Below are 21,145 nucleotides of genomic sequence, written 5' to 3'. Positions count from 1 at the left end.
AAGATGAATGCATTTGCTTTCCTTACTACTTATTCAACCTGCAAGTTGACCTTTATGGAATCTGCACTAGGGCTCCCAGGTTCTTTTGCACCTCAGATTTCTGAATTTGCTCTCCCTTTATTCCTTCCACCAAAATGCAGGACATCCCAGTTGCCAAGACTACCAGTATCCCATAGATTTGCTGCTAGTGAATTCTAGCTCTGGACATAGAATAGTATTGCAGAGGAATGGACCCTTTGGCCTACATTGACATGTTGAACTAATTAAATTAGTAATCAAATGCCCAACTAAGCTAATCCCTTCTTCCTACACAATGGGCCCATATCAGAATCAGGTTTATTATCACCAGCATGTGAAGTGAAATTTGTTAACTTAGCAGCAGCAGTTCAATGCAATAGAAAAAAATAATAGTAATAAATAAAATAAAGCATAACAATAAAAAAGTGAGGTAGTGTCTAAAGCTTCAATGTCCATTTAGGAATCAGATGGCAGAGAGGAAGAAGCTGTTCCTTAATTGCCGACTGTGTGCCTTCAGGCTTCTGTATCTCCTACCCGATGGTAACAGTGAGAAAAGGGCATGCCTTTCTGTTTCCTACATATTTGCATGCCTACCTAGAATGACTTCAAAGGCTCCTATCATGTTTGCATCTGCCATCATCCCTTGCAGCATATTTCTATGTGTATAAAGAAAATGCCCTACGCATTTCCTTGGAACTGTAGGATTCTGTTTAAATCCATGTCTCTTTTAGAACTCAGAACGAGGCACAAAGCTTCATGATGCTTTTGTTAACAGTTGATAGAAGAAAAGGAAGTCAATGGGTAGTCGTCGTCGTTAGGTCACATCTGGAATTTCCCTCCACACCACTCTGACATATTGGGAAATCGTACTCAGTAAGTTACAGCAGTGGTTTGCCTTTGCCTTCTGCTGCCGGGTGAGTTTAAAGAGATCACCACCTTAGATCATCACAGTGGATGACCAGGACGTCTAAAATGCATAAAATAGTAAAAAGAGCAATAAGTAAGTAAATCAATTACAGTATATGTGTATTGAAAAGATTAAAGATTTAAAATATGCAAAAAAATACGGTATGTTAAAAAAGCGAGTTCAAGGGTTCAACGTCCATTTAGGAATCTGATGGCAGAGAGGAAGAAGCTGTTCCTGAATTGTTGAGTGTGTGCCTTCAGGCTTCTGTACCTCCTACCTGATGATAACAGTGAGAAAAGGGCTTGTCCTGGGTGCTGGAGGTCCTTAATGGGTACTGCCTTTCTGAGACACTGCTCTCTGAAGATACCCTGGGTACTTTCTAAGCTAGTTTCCAAGATGAAGCTGACTAGATTTCCAACCTTCTGCAGCTTCTTTCAGTCCTGTGCAGTAGCCCTCCCTCCCCCAATACCAGACAGTGATGCAGCTGTCAGAAGGCACAGTACATACAAGGGGTGATTGATAAGTTCATGACCTAAGTCAGAAAGCGTCAATTTTTAAAAACCTAGCACATTTATTTTTCAACATAGTCCCCTCCTACGTTTACACACTTGGTCCAGCGGTTGTGGAACATACAGATCCTGTCTTTGTACCATTATCACAACAAGGAGCTGCCAGTTCGTTGGTCGACTCTGGTGTGAGTAACCTTGTTTCATGGTTCTTAGGACTGCCAGTTCTAAGTCTAGCCTCACTCCTGGATACTGATCCCACACTCGCTACGTCAAGAACACCTCTTGATTCTGCCTCCAAGCCTGTGTCCAGCACTTGGGTTCATCCTCAGCCTTGTCCTTGGAACAGTGGTGTCCCACAAGGATTGGTTCCGAGACCTCTACTTTTCGTGATTTTTATTAATGACCTGAATCTGGGGGAAGAAGGGTGGGTTGGCAAGTTTCTAGATGACACAAAGGTTAGTGATGTTGTGAATCATGTAGAGGAGTGTCAAAGATTGCAGAAAGACATTGATAGGATGCAGAAGTGGGCTGAAAAGTGGCAGATGGAGTTCAACCCGGAGAAGTGTGAAGTGGTACACTTTGGAAGGACAAACTCCAAGGCAGAGTATAAAGTAAATGGCAGGATACTTGGGAGTGTGGAGGAGCAGAGGGATCTGGGGGTACATGTCCACAGATCCCTGAAAGTTGCCTCACAGATAGATAGGGTAGTTAAGAAAGCATATGGGGTGTTAGCTTTCATAATTCGAGGGATAGAGTTTAAGAGTCGCAAGGTAATGATGCAGCTCTATAAATCTCTGGTTAGGCCACACTTGGAGTACTGTATCCATTTCTGGGCACCTCACTATAGGAGGGATAGAACCACAGAACATTACAGCACAGAAACAGGCCTTTTGGCCCTTCTTGGCTGTGCTGAACCATTTTTCTGCCTAGTCCCACTGACCTGTGCCCAGCCCATATCCCTCCATACACCTCTCATCCATGTACCTGTCTTGAATGTTAAAAGTGAGCCAGCATTTACAACTTCATCTGGCAGCTCATTCCACACTCCCACCACTCTCTGTGTGAAGAAGCCTCCCCTAATGTTCCCTTTAAACTTTTCCCCCTTCACCCTTAACCCATGTCCTCTTTTTTTTTTCTCCCCTAGCCTCAGTGGAAAAAGCCTGCTTCCATTCACTCTATCTATACCCATCATAATTTTATATGCCTCTATCAAGTCTCCCCTCATTCTTCTATGCTCCAGGGAATAAAGTCCTAACCTATTCAACCTTTCTCTGTAACTCAGTTTCTCAAGTCCCGGTAACATCCTTGTAAACCTTCTCTGCACTCTTTCAACCTTATTAATATCCTTCCTGTAATTTGGTGACCAAAACTGTACACAATACTCCAAATTCGGCCTCACCAATGCCTTGTACAACCTCACCATAACATTACAACTTTTATATTCAATACATTGATTTATAAAGGCCAATGTTCCAAAAACTCTCTTTACAACCCTATCTACTTGTGATGCCACTTTCAGGGAATTTTGTATCTGTATTCCCAGATCCCTCTTCTATTACACTGCTCAGTCCCCTACCATTTACCTTGTATGTTCTATCTCGGTTTGTCCTTCCAAAGTGCAATACCTCACACTTGTCTGTATTAAACTCCATCTGCCATTTTTCCAGCTGGTCCAAATCCCTCTGCAAGCTTTGAAAATCTTCCTCACTGTCCACTACACCTCCAATCTTTGTATCATCAGCAAATTCGCTGATCCAATTTACCACATTATCATCCAGATCATTGATGTAGATGACAAAGAACAATGGACCCAGCACTGATCCCTGTGGCATACCACTAGTCACATACCTCCACTCACAGAAGCAATCCTCCACTACCACTCTCTGACTTCTCCCATTGTGCCAATGTCTAATCCAATTTACTACCTCACCATGAATACCTAGCAACTGAATCTTCCTAACCTCCTATATGGGACCTAGTCAAAGGCCTTGCTGAAGTCCATGTAGACAACATCCACTTTCCTGGTAACCTTCTTGAAAAACTCTTTAACAGCTTTATTAAACATGACCTACCACGCACAAAGCCATGTTGACTCTCCCTAATAAGTCCCTTTCTATCCAAATACTTGTAGATCCTATCTCTTAGTACTCCTTCCAATAATTTGCCTACTACAGACATCAAACTTACTTGCCTATAATTTCCCAATTACTTTTTGAGCCTTTTTTAGACAATGGAACAACATGAGCTATCCTCCAATTCTCCGGTACCTCACCCGTAGATACCGACATTTTAAATATATCTGCCAGGGCCCCTGAAATTTCAACACTAGTCTCCTTAAGGATCTGAGGGAATACCCTGTCAGGTCCTGGGGGTTTATCTACTCTGATTTGCCTCCAGATAGCAAGCACCTCCTCCTCTTCAATCTGTATAGATTCCATTACCTCATTACTTGTTTGCCTTATTTCCATTGACTCCATGCCAGTTTCCTTCATAAATACAAATGCAAAAAGCCCTTTTAAGATCTCCCCCATTTCTTTTGGTTCTATACATAACCAACCACTCTGAGCTTCAAGAGGATCAATTTTATCCCTTACTATCCTTTTGCTCTTAATATACCCATAGAAGCTCTTTGGATTATCCTTCACCTTGACTGCCAAAGCTATTTCATGTCTTCTTTTAGCCCTCCTGATTTCTTTCTTAAATTTTTTTTGCAGTTTTTATACTCAAGTACCTTATTTGCTCCGTTTCCTATATATGTCATACATCTCTCTTCTTCTTTATCAGAGTTCCAATATCCTAGAGAACCAAGGTTCCTTATTCATTTTGCCTTTAATCCCGACATGAACATACAAATTCTGCACTCTCAAAATTTCTCCTTTGAAGGCCTCCCACTTACCAACGAACATCCTTGCCAAAGAACAACCTGTCCCAATCCACGCTTTTTAGATCCTTTCTCATTTCTTCAAATTTTGCCTTTTTCCAGTTTAGAACCTGAACCCGATGACCAGATCTATCTTTATCTATGATCAAGCTGAAACTAATGGTGTTATGATCACTGGAACCAAAGTGTTCACCTACACACACTTCTGTCACCTGTCCAAACTCGTTTCCTAATAGAATATTGGATCCTCCCTAGTCAGTATCTCTATATATTGATTTAGAAAACTTTCCTCAACACATCTTACAAACTCTAACCAGTCTAGACCTTTAACAGTAAGGGAGTCCCAATCAATATGTGGAAAATTAAAATCCCCTACTGTCACAACTTTATGTTTCCAGCAGTTGTCTGCTATCTCTCTGCAGATTTGCTCCTCCAATTCTCGCTGACTATTGGGTGGTCTATAATACAACCCCAATAATGTGGTCATACCTTTCCTGTTTCTCAGCTCCACCATATGGCTTCGGTAGACAAGCCTTCTAATCTGTCCTGCTTGAACACTGCTGTAACATTTTTCCTGACTAGCAATGCCAACCACCCCCCCCCCCCCCCACCCTTCATCCCTCTGCCTCTATCACATGTGAAACATCGGAACCCTGGAACATTAAATGCCAGTTCTGCCCCTCTTGTAGCCAAGTTTCAGTAATGGCTACAATGTCATAATTCCACATGTCAATCCACGCCCTCAGCTCGTCAGCCTTCCCCACAATACTCCTCGCAATGAAATAGACACACCTCAGAAGAATATTACCACCACACACAACCCTTTTATTTCTGACTTTGCAAGAATTTTTAACATCATTTGTTTTCAACCCCGCTCCACTATATGCTCTGGCACTCTGGTTCCCATCCCCCAGCAAATCTAGCTTAAACCCACCCCAGTAGCACTAGCAAACCTCCCTGCAAGGATATTGGTCCCCCTGTAGTTCAGGTGTTACCCGGCTCTCTTGTGCAGGTCCCACCTGCCAGAAGAGGTCCCAATGATCCTAAAATCTGAAACCCTGCCCCGTACACCAGTCCATCATCCTCCAGAGCATCCTATTCTTACCCTCACTGGCACGTAGCACAGGTAGCATGAGGTCCTGCTTTTTTAACTTCCTACCAAGCTCTCTATAGTCACTCTTAAGGACCTCCTCACTCTTTCTTCCTCGGTCATTGGTACCAATGTGTACCATGACATCTGGCTGCTCACCCTCACATTTCAGAATGCTCTGCACACGATCAGAGACATCCCTGACCCTCGCACCTGGGAGGCAACAAACCATCTGGGAGTCTCTGTCACGACCACAGAACCTCCTGTCTGTACCTCTAACTATCGACTCCCTATCACTACCGCTCTCCTCTCCACCCCCTCCCTTTTGCACTGCAGAACCAGACTCAGTACCAGAGATCCGGCTTCCGCAGCTTGTCCCAGGTAAGCCATCCCCCCCCCCCCCCAACGGTATCCTAATCGATATACTTGTTGTTGAGGGGAATGGCCACAGGGAGACCTGCTCTGCCTGCCCTTTCCCCTTCCCTCGCCTGACAGTAACCCTATCACCTGTGTGCTGCTCCTTTGGTGTAACTGCCTCCCTCTAGCTATAATCTATAAACTTCTCATTCTCCCGAATGATCAGGAGGTCATCCAGCTCCTGCTCCAGTTCCCTAGCACGGTTTGTTAAGTGCTGCAGCTGGATGCACTTCTTGCAGGTGTCATCAGGGAGACCAGAGGTCTCCCTGACTTCCCACATCCTGCCTGGCATTCTCTCTACCCTAAAAGAACAAAAACAAAACTTACCGGAACCTACCCTTGCCTCTGCCTGTTCACGCCTGTTGAGCCAAAGTCGTCCCACTCTTATTCAGTCCACTCCAACAATGGCCGCTACAATGTGGAAGCATTGGAAAGGGTACAGAGGAGGTTTGCCTGGATGCTGCCTGGTTTAGAGAGTATGCATTATGATCAGAGATTAAGGGAGCTAGGGCTTTACTCTTTTGAGAGGAGACATGATAGAGGTATACAAGATATTAAGAGGAATAGATAGAGTGGACAGCCAGCGCCTCTTCCCCAGTGCACCACTGCTCAATACAAGAGGACATGGCTTTAAGGTAAGGGGTGGGAAGTTCAAGGGGGATATTAGTGGAAGATTTTTTCACTCAGAGTGGTTGGTACACTCCTGAGTCAGTGGTGGAGGCAGATACACTAGTGAAATTTAAGAGACTACTAGACAGGTACAGGATATATGGAGGAATTTAAGGTGGGGGTTTATACGGGAGGCAGGGTTAAAGAGTCAGCACAAGTGGGCTGAAAGGCCTGTACTATGTTGTACTATTCTATGTTCTATGTGTATATAGAGAGTAGAGCAGTGGGCTAAGCACACACCCCTGAGGTGCGCCAGTGTTGATTGTCAGCGAGGACGATATGTTATCACCAATCCGCACAGATGGTGGTCTTCCAGTTAAGAAGTTGAGGATCCAATTGTTGAGGGAGGTACAGAGGCCCAGGTTGTGCAACTTCTCAATCAGGATTGTGGGAATGATGGTATTAAATGCTGAGCTATAGTTGAGTTTGGCCCATTGAGTTTGCGTCTGCCGTTGACCTATTGTGGCAATAGGCATGCTGCAATGGGTCCAGGCCCTTGCTGAGGTAGGAGAACTGTCTATCGTAATATGTAGATCAGCCTCTCTCAGACTGGGGGCTCTTGGCAGTGATTTAGGATGCTCTTTTACCACTTTGAATAGACAGTTTAGTTTTCTTATTTGGCATTGCCCTGATGCTATATAATACCACCAGCAAAGCCATAGACCATGGCATGCCTTCTTTGTAATACTTCGTCAATGATTCAATTCATTCATTTGACTTGTTCTGATGACTCCGGATGATGCGGCCATTGCAAAGACCATTCAATGTCCGTCAATCAACTTAATTCATGACAAACACTCCCAGTGGAATGTATTTTTTGGTCAGAGTCAATCTGATGTGTCAATCTCCATCAAGGAATATAATCCTTGTTCAGAATTTTTGCTGTGTATGTGGCAGTGGCTTTTCTTGCTGGAATAGCTTACACTCATCTTGAAAACTTGTCCACCATTACTATTTCCAGTAGAACCATCTGAGTATCCTTGACACTTTGGTAAAGCAATGTGGTCCGCTTGTAAGTGTAAACAATATGGACCAGGTGGGTAGGAGCACTTAATTGTTGTAGCTTTTACACTGCTCTAGGATTCATTTTCTGGCATGTCATGCAACTTTCAAGCATTTATCAAGCTTGTGCCCTGAACTTCGGATTCAACCAGAATCTGTCAATCACCTAAGCACTCCAATGCTTCCTTGAGAGTGTATTTGCTGTGCAAGAAAAGGAAGCAATATAGTTGGGTCTACAAGTCCATGACTATTGCCATATTTCCATACTCCATTACTGTTTAACTTTCTGCCATTCTCCTCCAAGAACCACAAGAATCTTACTTGCTTTTTCTTATGATTACAAGACCCTGTTAGACATTGTTAATATGGAATGCTACAAGTCCAATTCACTGAATTATTGGCGGACATCGGGGAGCTGCATGGCCTCAGTTGTAGCAATGACTAGGCCTCAAACTGTGGTGTCGCCTGTTTACAGCCACCCAGGAGAGGGGCTTCCGAGTTGGTGTGCTCGACCAGAGGCAATGTGGTGCACAGTCCAAGCTGGATTCAGTGGTTTGTCTCCCCCCACTCCTCCCCCAGAGTATGCTCAGCAGAAGACAAGCTGTATTGTGTTTGACTGCAGACTGCTGCAACATTCATGGGGTCTTGGAATAGATATATTATTGTGTGACTGTATTTCACTGTTATCCTACATGTACTTGCTTGTGTATGACTTCTGGTACTGTGTTCATGTATGGTTGAATGACAATTAAACCTGAACTTGAAGCTTCTCTAGAATATCTTGTATGTTTGTCTGTGAGAGAGTTCAATTTTGTTTTCATAATTCCAGTTGTTGGGTTCACTGCATACCTACTCAGTACTTCTTTTACTCCCTCCGGTGCTGCCTTTTTTGCAATTTCATCTGTGAATGCATTATTATGTTTTTCCATTGCAGTCATTTTGGAATAATTTTTCTTTCTTTCTTTCTCTTTTTATTAATATTAGTAATATGGACAGAATACAGATGATATATTGATAAAGAAATTACCAACATACACATTCCATTACATATGAAAAAAAAACATACATAATAGTTACAATATAAATGAGTTTACCAAGACATAAGCCATAAGATATATGTATGGACATAGTAAATCTAAATATTTCATAATGTATAATATAAAAAAAACAGAAAAAAGAAAGAAAAAAAAACAAAAAAAAATTTATATAATGCAGAACTAGCTAATCTAATCTAATAACTATAACTAATAAGTAATATAAAAGAAAAAAAAACAAAAGAGAAGGGAAAAAAAAGCAGGCTGTTTATAATATCTCACAAAAATAAGTATTCATCAATGCCGTCACTTCCGGTCCTCTCAAAATACATAAGCTGAAAGCTGGGAAATCAAATGAACTTGGCACAGGGTCATATTACATCATATGAAAATGTTGAATAAATGGTCTCCATAACTTTTCAAATTTAATAGAAGTCTCAGAAGTACCACTTCTAATTTTTTCTAAATTTAAACATAACATAGTTTGAGAGAACCAATTAAATACAGTGGGAGGATCAATTTCTTTCCAATTCAACAATATAGATCTTCTAGCCATGAGTTAGAAATGCAATCATTTGACGGGTTGAAGAAGATAAATGCAGTGAATCTAACATTGGTAAACCAAAAATTGCGGTAATAGGATGAGGTTGTAAATCAATATTCAAAACCGCAGAAATAATATCAAAAATATCTTTCCAATATTTCTCCAAAAATGAACACGACCAAAACATGTGAGTTAAAGATGCAATTTCAGAATGACATTTATCACAAATAGGACTTATATGAGAGTAAAAATGAGCTAATTTATCCTTAGACATATGGGCCCTATGTACGACCTTAAATTGTATTAGTGAATGTTTGGCACATAACGATGATGTATTAACTAATTGAAGAATTCTATCCCAATTCTCACTAGAAATACTAAAACTAAGCTCTCTTTCCCAATCCTGTTTAGTCTTATAAAGAGGCTCTGAACGTATCTTCATAATTATAAAGTTTTGAAATAAGCCCTTTTTGAAAAGGGTCTAATTCAAATAAACTCTCCAAAGTATCTGAAGGCACAAAATTTGGAAACGTAGAGAGTACAGAACTTAAAAAATGTCTAATCTGTAAATATCTAAAAAAATGAAATCTCGGCAAGTTATATTTGTTGGATAATTGTTCAAAAGACATGAAACAATTATCTAAAAATAAATCAGAAAATCTTAGTAATACCTTAGTTTTCCAAGCTGAATAAGCTTGATCTATAATGGAAGGGTGAAAAAAACAATTAGATACAATAGGACTATTTAAAACGAATTGAGTCAACCCAAAAAATCTCCGAAATTGAAACCATATACGCAATGTATATTTAACTATCGGGTTGTCAATTCGTTTCGGCAATTTAGAAAGAGCAAAAGGGAGAGAAGTCCCTAAAATAGAACCCAAAGCATAAGCTGATACCGATTTAGTTTCTAAACTCACCCAACAAGGGCCAAAAGATCCACCCCCATCTTTCAACCAACATAACAAATATCTAATATTAACTGCCCAATAGTAAAATCTGAAATTAGGTAATGCTAACCCGCCTTCCTTTTTTGTCTTCTGTAAATATGTTTTACCTAACCTGGGATTTTTATACTGCCATATATATGAAGAAATTTTAGAGTCAACATTAGTAAAAAAAGATTTCGGGATAAAAATTGGTATCGCTTGAAAAATATATAAAAACTTAGGTAAAATAACCATCTTAATAGCATTAATCCTACCTATTAGGGATAGAGACAAAGGTGACCACTTAGTAAACAAACCTTTAATCTGATCAATTAAGGGTAAAAAATTAAATCTAAACAAATCTTTATGATTTTTTGTGATTTTGATCCCTAAATAAGTAAAAGAGTCATTAACTAATTTAAAGGGTAAATTTCCATAAATTGGGACCCGTTTATTCAATGGAAACAATTCACTTTTATTAAGATTTAACTTATACCCAGAAAACTCACTAAATTGAGCCAATAATGATAAAACTGCTGGAATGGATTTCTCCGGGTTAGAAATGAATAGTAATAAATCATCTGCATACAAAGATAACTTATGAATATCTGTCCCACGATTAATACCCAAAATATCCTGTGATTGTCTGATGGCAATTGCCAAAGGTTCTAAGGCAATGTTAAATAGTAATGGACTAAGAGGACATCCCTGTCTAGTGCCCCGAAATAGGCGAAAAAAGGGAGATCTTTGATTATTGGTAACCACTGAGGCTACTGGAGTATGATAAATCAATTTAATCCATGATATAAATATCGGACTAAAATTAAACTTCTCCAACACATTAAATAAGTAAGGCCATTCAACTCTGTCAAATGCTTTCTCCGCATCTAATGAAATCACGCATTCTGAAGTATCATGTGAGGGAGTATAAACAATATTCAACAATCTCCTAATGTTAAAAAAAGAATAACGATTTTTAATAAAGCCAGTTTGATCATCTGAAATAATTTTGGGTAATACCTTCTCCAATCTAGATGCCAGTAACTTAGAAAAAATCTTGGAGTCTACATTCAATAAAGATATAGGTCTATAAGAAGCACAATTAGTAGGGTCTTTATCTTTCTTCAATATTAGAGAAATGGAAGCTCTATAAAAAGATTGTGGCAAATTCCCTAATCTAATGGCCTCCTCAAAAACCTTACCTCACCAAGGGGAAAGAGTAGCGGAAAAAAATTTTAAAAATTCAACTGTATAACCATCTGGACCCGGTGCTTTCCCAGAATTCATTGAGGAAATAGCCCCCTTAATTTCTACATCCGTAATAGGAGTATCCAATATCAAAAGATCATCAGATGATAACATTGGAAAATTTAATTTTCCAAGAAAATCAGACATGGTATTATAATCTTGAGGAAATTCAGATTGATACAGGGAGGTATAGAAATCTTGAAATGCCTTATTTATCTCATCATGATTAACTGTCAGATTCCCATTCTGCTGACCAATCTTAGTGATTTGACGTTTAACCAGAGCATTCTTCAATTGACTAGCTAACAGTTTACCAGATTTATCACTATGTATATAAAAATCAGATTTAGTTTTCATTAATTGATTTTCAATCGAGGATGTAAGTAATAAACTATTTTCCATTTGAAGTTCAACCCTTTGTTTGTAAAGCTCCTTACTAGGAGCAATCGAATATTTCTTATCAATCTCTTTAATTTTATCAACCAATAAAAGAGTTTCCATCTTGATACGTTTCCTCAATCCAACAGAATAAGAAATAATCTGTCCACGTATATAAGCTTTAAAAGTGTCCCAAAGTGTTCCGCAGGAAATATCTGTAGAATTAGTTGAGAAGAAGAAGTCGATCTGCTCCTCCATAAATTTTATAAAGTCAGAGTCTTGCAACAAGGTAGAGTCAAATCGCCATTGTCTAGCATTAGAAGCTGTATCCGTAAATTTGATAGAAAGTAATAACGGAGCATGATCAGAGATAGCTATAATATCATAGTTACAACCAATTACCAATGGAATAAAACAAGAGTCTACAAAAAAATAATCAATTCTTGAATAAGAGTGATAAACATGTGAGAAAAAAGAAAACTCTTTGTCATTAGGATACCGGAATCTCCAAATATCAAAAACTCCATTGTCAGTCAAAAAAGAGTTAATACAAGTGGCCGACTTATTAGGTAAAGTCTGAATAGATAAAGATTTATCCATCAGAGGATTTAAACAACAATTAAAGTCACCACCCATTATTAACTTATATTCGTTTAGATTGGGTAAACAAGTAAATAAAGACTTAAAAAAGTCAGAACAATCCACATTTGGAGCATAAACATTAACCAAAGCAACCTTTTTATTACAAAGTAAACCCGTAATTAACAAAAATCTGCCATTCAGATCCGAAAAAATATCATGTTGAACAAATGAAATAGAGGAGTCAATAAAAATTGAAACTCCTTTTACTTTAGCATTCGAATTTGCGTGATACTGTTGACCCCGCCAAAATCTAAAAAAACGAAATTTGTCCTCCCTCCTCACATGAGTTTCTTGTACAAAAATGATATGAGCATTAAGTCTTTGGAATACTTTGAAAATCTTCTTTCGTTTAATTGGATGATTTAAACCATTATTATTCCAAAACACAAAATTAATGGTCTGAGCCATAATTCTATAATCAACCCTTTGGTATAGAAAGGGTTAACCAACATAAACTCATGCACCCGGAAGAGGAACAAAAGTAGTGAGAAGACCCGGAAGTGACGACAACACAGACATATTTGAAGTTCAAAAACAGCCCGAATAAAAAAACTAACACAAACTGGTACAAAAAAAATAGAATTAGAAAACAGACCATCCCCCCCACCCCCCGAGAAAAAGAGAAAAAGCCAAAATATGACTTAAAAAGAGAAAAAGTAAGACTAATCCTACCCCCATGTCAGCTGAAGAACACTCCATATAAAAAGGATATATATAAAAGAATCACCCCAACTTTAAAAATAAAATCGCTATAATAAAAACCATATTTCTAAGTATAGTTAGTTGTAAAAAGAATAAAAATATAATCACTAAAAAACAATTATAACTCGGGCTCTGGCCCAGACAAAACAAAAAATATTTAAGCTAAGATAAGCGATGCATTGTACGGAAGAAACGCGAAAAATATAAACATAATGCCATCTTAAGCAAAACCAAAAATCTTTTCCAAAAAACCACCATCTTAATCAAGGAAAAATTTACCTTCAAAGAATTAAAAATATACCTTCGAAGGAACAAAGTTAATAGACAAGTATGTAGTTAAATGATTAAAGTGTATAAGGCAAAACAATTAACATGACGCAAACACACTTTAACTTGAGTATAAAGTGTAGGATGAACCTACACCAATAACCAGATTATAATTCTGGTTTAAGAGATCGAGAACCATCTTACACGATCAGAATCATTCATTTATTAAAGACTGGTGTCTGTAGCAGTAGGGAAGTTCTCCTCCAGATATTTTCTCGCTTCTGAAGTTGAAAGGAAAACTTGTCGTGGCGCATTCGACGGAGCAATTCGAAGCTTCGCAGGGTATAGAAGCGCAGGTTTCAGATTTTTCTCATAACATTCAGCCATCAACGGTTTGAAAAGAAGCCTTCTTTTTAAAAGATCTGAACTAAAATCTTCGATCAGGCGGAAGCAAAAATCTTTGATTTTAATCATTCCTACCCGACGAGCTGCTCTTATAACTTGTTCTTTGTCATGTACATAATGGAACCGGACAATTACCACCGAAGGTTTGTCTGTAACACTCGGTGATCGACGCCGAATTCTATGTGCCCGATCCAATAAAGGAGGGTTATTCGGGAAAATCGTCGGAAACGCTTCTTTTAAAAGTTGAGCAAAATATTTCGAAGGGTCATCTTTTTCTATGCCGTCTGGAAGACCAAGTATACGTAAGTTCTGTCTTCTGGACCGATTCTCAAAATCGTCACTCTTGGCTTTAAGGGCTTCCATCAGCTTAATGGTCGAAATTAAATCCTGTTGCAGTTTTCCAATAGTCAAATCTCGCTTCCGAGCTTCTTCTTGCAGAGACGCAATAAGAGCTTGTTGCTGTTTAATTACTAAATCCGTCTTAACCATGTACTCTTGAAAAGCCTTTATATCTTCTTTAAAAAATTGTTGTAGTTCAGCAAATTTTTTATCCAAAACCTCCATAAACAATTCAAAAGTTAATTGTGTTTGTTGTGTCGGAGCCTGCTTTTTTTCGTTACCGTTCGGATTACGTCCGGGATCCCGTCCCTTAGACCTGAGAGACATTTCTGTTTGCATATCTTCAAAAGTTCACAACAAACTCTTGGCAGTAAATCCAAAAAAAAAGAATAAAGAAACTTTCGGTATAGGTAAAAATAAGCTGAATAAGGGTGATCAAAGGTTAAAAAAAGTAAAGGTTATGGAGCGAATCCAAAACGGTACTCACTCCATGAGCGTCTCCAGCTGACCTTCGGAATAATTTTTAATGGTTACGTGATGATATGTCATGCTTAAATTTAGAGAAAATCGATTGTTCAATTTCTGATTCTAACCAAGACTTTCAAACATTGTGGGGACCATTCCTGAACTACTTTCAAAGCCTTTGATTTGGTGTTAAAGTACAGATGTTGGCTAATAACATAAATCACTAGGTGATAAGGATATTTTTCCGTCTTTCTTTCTTTACCAAACAGCTTCAACTTTGGTAGTGCGTTTAGATTCTTTTTTTATAATAAAACTATTACGATTCAAATTACAATTTAATTAATATACGCACGAGGAAATCTGCAGATGCTGGAAATTCAAGCAACACGTACAAAATGCTGGTGGAACGCAGCATCTATGAGAAGAAGCACTGTCGATGTTTCGGGCAGAGACCCTTCGTCAGGACTAACTGAAATAAAAGATAGTAAGAGATTTGAAAGTAGGAGGGGGAGGGGGAGGAGGAAATCTGAAATGATAGGAAAAGACCAGAAGGGGTGGGGTGAAGCCAAGAGCTGGAAAGGTGATTGGCAAAAGGGATACAGAGCTGGAGAAGGGAAAGGATCATGGGACAGGAGGCCTAGGGAGAAAGAGTGGGGGAGGGGAGCACCAGAGGAAGAAGGAAAACAGGCAGAGTGATGGGCAGAGAGAGAGAAAGAAAAAAAAAGGAGGGAATAAATAAATCAGGGATAGGGTAAGAAGGGGAGGAGGGGCATTAACGGAAGTTAGAGAAGTCAATGTTCATGCCATTTGGTTGGAGGCTACCCAGACGGAATATAAGGTGATGTTCAAGGAAGTGTGGACAGAATATAAGGTATTCCACTTATAAGGAACTTAGAAGTTCTGTTGCAGTCTGGTGTACTGACCTCTACCTTGCCAAGGCACAGTGACAACTTGCTGATGCCTCCTCTTACCTACCGCTCAATCATGACCCCATGAGCACGAGGCCACTGTCTCCCACATCATCACTAACCTTATCAGCTCTGGGGTTCTCCCATCCACTGCCACCAACCTCATAGTTCCCACACCCCACACTTCCCGTTTCTACCTCCTACCCAAGATCCACAAACCTGCCTGTCCTGGTAGACCCATTGTCTCAGCTTGGTCCTGCCCCACCAAACTCATTTCTGCATACCTTGACACTGTTTTATCCCCCCTTGGTCAATCCCTTCCCACCTACGTTCATGACACTTCTCATGCTTTGAATTTTTTCAATGATTTTAAGCTCCCTGGCCGCCACAGCTTTATTTTCACCATGGACGTCCAGTCCCTGTATACCTCCATCCCCCACCAGGAAGGTCTCAAAGCTGTCCGCTTCTTTTTGGATTCCAGACTTAACCAATTCCCCTCTATCACCACTCTCCTCCGTGCTGCAGAATGAGTTCTCACTCTCAATAATTTCTCCTTTGGCTCCTCCCACTTCCTCCAAACCAAAGGAACCATGGGCACCCACATGAGTCCCAGCTATGCCTGCCTTTTTGTTTGCTTTGTGGAACAGTCCATGTTCCAAGCCTGTACAGGTATCCATCCCCCTCTTTTCCTTTGCTACATCGACGACTGCATTGGCGCTGCCTCCTGCACGCATGCTGAGCTCGTTGACTTCATTAACTTTGCCTCCAACTTTCACCCTGCCCTCAGATATACCTGGTCCATTTCCGACACCTCCCTCCCCTTTCATGATCTTTCTGTCTCCATCTCTAGAGACAGCTTACCTACTGATATCTACTATAAGCCTACAGACTCTCACACCTACCTGGACTATTCCTCTTCCCACCCTGTCTCTGGCAAAAATGCCATCCCCTTCTCGCAATTCCTCCATCTCCGCTGCATGTGCTCTCAGGATGAGGCTTTTCATTCCAAGATGAAGGAGATGTCTTCCTTTTTTAAACAAAGGGGTTCCCTTTCTCCACTATCAACTCTGCTCACAAATGCATCTCTCCCATTTCCCGCACATCTGCCCACCACCCCACTCGGGATAGGGTTCCCCTTGTCCTCACCTACCATGCCACCAGCCTCCGGGTCCAACGTATAATTCTCCGTAACTTCCGCCACCTCCAATGGGATCCCACTACCAGGCACTACCTCCCCCTCCCTTTCTGCTTTCCATAGGAATCGCTCCCTATGTGACTCCCTTGTCCATTTGTCTCCCCCCCCCCCATCCCTTCCCACCACTCTCCCTCCTGGCACTTATCCTTGTAAGCAGAACAAGTGCTACACCTGCCCTTACATTTCCTCCCTCACCACCATTCAGGGCCCCAGACAGTCCTTCCGGGTGAGGCGACACTTCACCTGTGAGTCTGCTGGTGTGGTATACTGCGTCCAGTGCTCCCGGTGCGGCCTTTTATATATTGGTGAGACCTGACGCAGACTGGGAGACCGTTTTGCTGAGCACATATGCTCTGTTCACCAAAGAAAGCAGAATCTCCCAGTGGCCACACATTTTAATTCCATTCCCATTCTGATATGTCTATCCATGGCCTCCTCTACCATCAAGATGAAGCCACATTCACATTGGAAGAACAACACCTTATATTCCAACTGGGTAGCCTACAACCTGATGGCATTAATGCCCGTCCTCCCCTTCTTAACCCATCTGTGATTTATTTATTCCCCCTCCCTTTTTTTCTTTCTCTCTGCCCATCACTCTTTGCCTGTTCTCCATCTCCCTCTGGTGCTCCCCTCCCCCGTACTTTCTCCCTAGGTCTCCTGTCCCATGATCCTTTCCCTTCTCCAGCTCTGTATCCCTTTTGCCAATCACCTTTCCAGCTCTTGGCTTCACCCCACCCCCTCCAGTCTTCTCCTATCATTTTGGATTTCCCCCTCCCCCCTACTTTCAAATCTCTTACTACCTTTTATTTCAGTTAGTCTCGGCCCGAAACGTCGACATTGTTTTCTCATAGATGCTGCCTGGCCTGCTACGTTCCACTAGCATTTTGTGTGTGTTGCTTTAATTAATGTATGTGTTTGATTATGAATATAGGGTACTGCGATTGCAAGTGTGATTTAAATATAATGTATTTGGTACTATTCTATCTTTTTTTGATTCATTATACTGTATATATCTTCATGTACTCTATGTGAAAATTAGTAAAAATATTGAAAAAGAACTCATTCAATACTGTGGTACCAAGTTAACTAATGTGAAAACACAGAACAAAGAAACTTACAAATCTTTTCAGGATTAGAGCCACGAGAGGCATATTAAAATTGTTTAAAATACAAGCAGATAAATAATTATTAAGTTGTAAAGAAAATAACAAATAAGAAGTCTAATCTAAGAATTAAACAGTCAGATCCACCAACTCTCACACCTTAAGAGCATGCCTTCTGAAATTAGACATTTCCATCTTGAGAAAAATATACTACCTGTCTATCTATATCTCATAATCTTATAAACTTCTGTCACAAACAAGAGAAAATCTGCAGATGTTGGAAATCCAAGAAAAGGGTACAGTAGAAGTTTGGGGCCTTTGGTAGCGGATCTGGGTGAGCACATGGTCGAAGATGTGGTAGTGGGTCAGCGTAGGGTCTTTGTTCCTACCATGTGCTTGGAGATGGAGAATGCCATTTTGTTTTACATTCTCTATTTTGTAAGAAGTTACTTTGTTTTTAAAGTGGGCGCAATGATGCTTCAGGTAATCTGCTGAACTAGAGATCATTTCCAAAGAAGTTAATTGTGAAGTCTTCTTTGATATGATATAATATACAGGCTTGTGAATGTTGGGGTTGGTGCCGAAGCTGGTTACCGAAGAGAACAAAGATTCACAAAAGATTGTCACTTGCTGGGAAAAGGGCAATAAATGGATACTGGCCTGGAGCAGAGCCAATAAAAAGGTGTTAAAGGTCAATCAAGATGACTTGCAGCCAATAACACAAAAGCATTAATTGAATTATTAAGGAATACATATAAAAGTGGACACCTCAAGCATGCTATCAGCGATAACTTCTCAAGAGACATACCATCATAAGGAAGAATGCCCATGCCAGGGGCTAGGAAAAGAAAGAATCGATCAACTGGCAAACAGAGATCCCCTGTTTCAGTGTTACAAATTGGAAAATTGAGTATTGGTACAGTGGGGACAGTAAAATTCATGTTCCAAGTTGTTAGCCTGGGGTCAACATATTTAAGTTGTTTGTGCAGAAACAATAAAGTGTGAGCTTCAATTAATTGCAAGTTGTGCAGTGAATTTCCTAACATAGTTCTGTTGAGAACGGTCAACATTATTGAATATTGGAAGGTCCAGATAAAGTTGAGGTGGAGAGGATGTTTCTTGTAGTGGGACTGTCTAGGGTGGTGAATCTAGACACAGATGGAAACAATATCATTGCATATATTTAAAGTGGAGTTTGATAGGTTCTTGATTAGTAAAGGCATAAAAGATAACAGGAAGAAGGCAGGAGAATAGGGTTGAGTCATTGCCAAAAGAAGGTAATAGTTGGGAGCTTAACATCCAAGGATACACATTGTATCAAAAGCACAGACTGGTATGCAGAAGGGATTACATGGCTCTGTTGGTAAAAAATGAAATCAAATCTTTAGGAAAAGGTGACATAGGACTAGAAGATATGAAATCGTTGTGTACAGAGTTAATGAACTGCAGGAGTAAAAAGCCCCTGCTGAGAATTATATGCAGTTATATATGTGGGCTACAAATTACAATGGAAAATGAACATCAAAAGAAAAATGTTATGATAGGCATTTGGAATTTCAATATGCAGGTAGACTTGTAAAGTCAGGATGCTGCTGATTTTAGATCCCTAGAAAAAGGATTTGTAAAATGCCTGTTTAGAGCAGCTTTTGGTTGTGCCCACTAGGGAAAAGGCAGTACTATACTGGATTGGGTATTGAATCAGATTAGATTAGAGAGTTTAAGGTAAAAGAGCCCTTAAGGGGCAGTGACCATAATATAGAATTTACCCTGCAATTTAAGAGGGAAAACTAAAGTCAAATATATTAGTATTACAGTAGAGTAAAGGGAATTACAGAGACATGAGAGAGGAACTGGCCAAAGTTGATTGGAAGGGCTCACCAGCAGAAATAACAGCAGAGCAACAATGGCTGGAGTTTCTGGAGGAAATTTGGACAATACATCCCAAAGAAGTAGTATTCTAAAAGCTAGATGACACAACTATGGCTGAGAAGGGATGTCAAAGCCAAACTAAAAGCAAGAGAGGACATGTAGTACAGCAAAAATTAGAGGATTGGGAAGCTTTTAAGAACTAACAAAAGGCAAATAAAAGAGCCAAAAGGAGGAAAAAGAGTAAATATTAAGGTAAGCTAACCAATAATATAAAAAAGGGTGCCAAAAGTTCTTCAGATGTATAAAGAGTGAAAAGACAGATAGCTTAATGGCGACTGCTTTGCTTGTATCTTCGGAAACAACTCTATTTCTACCTTTAATATCTTTATTTTTCACTTTCAGGGTTCTTTTGAAGACCCTGACCTAGATTTACATGCAAGCTTCGGTCCTTTGTGAGAATGGGACCCATTCTCAGGGTTCCATGACTGGCCATTATTCAACATGCCAAGGGTTTGGCCTGAGAGTCTCGATCATGTTCAGAAGCCTAAGATCTCAGGGCTCTGGAGACGGGTGGATCGAACGTCAATGTCACAGCAGAAGACTCGTGTGTGGTCGGGGAGGCCGGACAATCTTTCGCTTTGGGCCTGAAGACCCGAGGTCTTTGCGATCTTTGGACACAGAGCTTGAGAAAAGCGATGAAACAGACTTTTAACATTGTAAACCAGTGGGTTGTTGTTATATCTCCCGCTCACTGTGAAAATGGGGGACACCTCCCTCTCCCTTGCCAGGGAGAGAGAGAACCTGTGGTTTGTCGAATGTCAGATGAAATGCGAAGCATGGGGTAACTTTGGTCTGTGCTATCGCTTAGCTCACGCTTGTGCTTGGTAGCAGGTGCACATTTTTTTTACCAGTGGGGGAGGAGGGATTGTTTCTCACCACCGCTTGCATGCGGGGGGGGTGATCTGGGTGGGGTACTTCGGGGTTCTCACATTTAACTGTTGTCCATTCTTTGGGGCACTTCTCTGTTCTTTGCAAATAAAAAGCATTTCAGGATGTATATTGTATATGTTTCTCTGACATTCATTTTGACCTTTGAACCTTTGAAAACAGGCAAGAGTGGATATTGTACTGCTGGGAAACAACACTGAAGAGGTAATAATTGGGGACAAAGAAATGGCAGATGAAATAAATTAAGTATTTTCCGTCAGTCTTCACAGTGATGTGGAAGACACAACTAGTGTGCCAGAGGTTCAAGAGTGTCAGGGGGCAGAAGTGAGTGCAGTTGCTTTTGCTAGGGAGAAGGAGCTTGGGAAAATGAAAGATCTGAAGGTAGATAAGTCACCTGGATCAGATTTACTCACCCCAGGGTTCAGAAAGATGAGACTGTAGAGATATTTGTAACAATTCTTTACAAATATCAAAGGGTTAGAATCGTTAGGTATTAATATTGAAGTAATAAAATGGATTCAACAGTGGCTGGATGGAAGATGCCAGAGAGTGGTGGTGGATAACTGTTTGTCAGGTTGGAGGCTGGTGACTAGTGGTGTGCCTCAGGGATCTGTACTGGGTCCAATGTTGTTTGTCATATACATTAATAATCTGGATGATGAGGTGGTAAATT

This window comes from Hypanus sabinus, chromosome 16 (genome assembly GCF_030144855.1).
Source record: "Hypanus sabinus isolate sHypSab1 chromosome 16, sHypSab1.hap1, whole genome shotgun sequence".
In the NCBI taxonomy this organism is placed as follows: Eukaryota; Metazoa; Chordata; class Chondrichthyes; order Myliobatiformes; family Dasyatidae; genus Hypanus; species Hypanus sabinus.
This window is presented reverse-complemented; position numbering follows the sequence as displayed.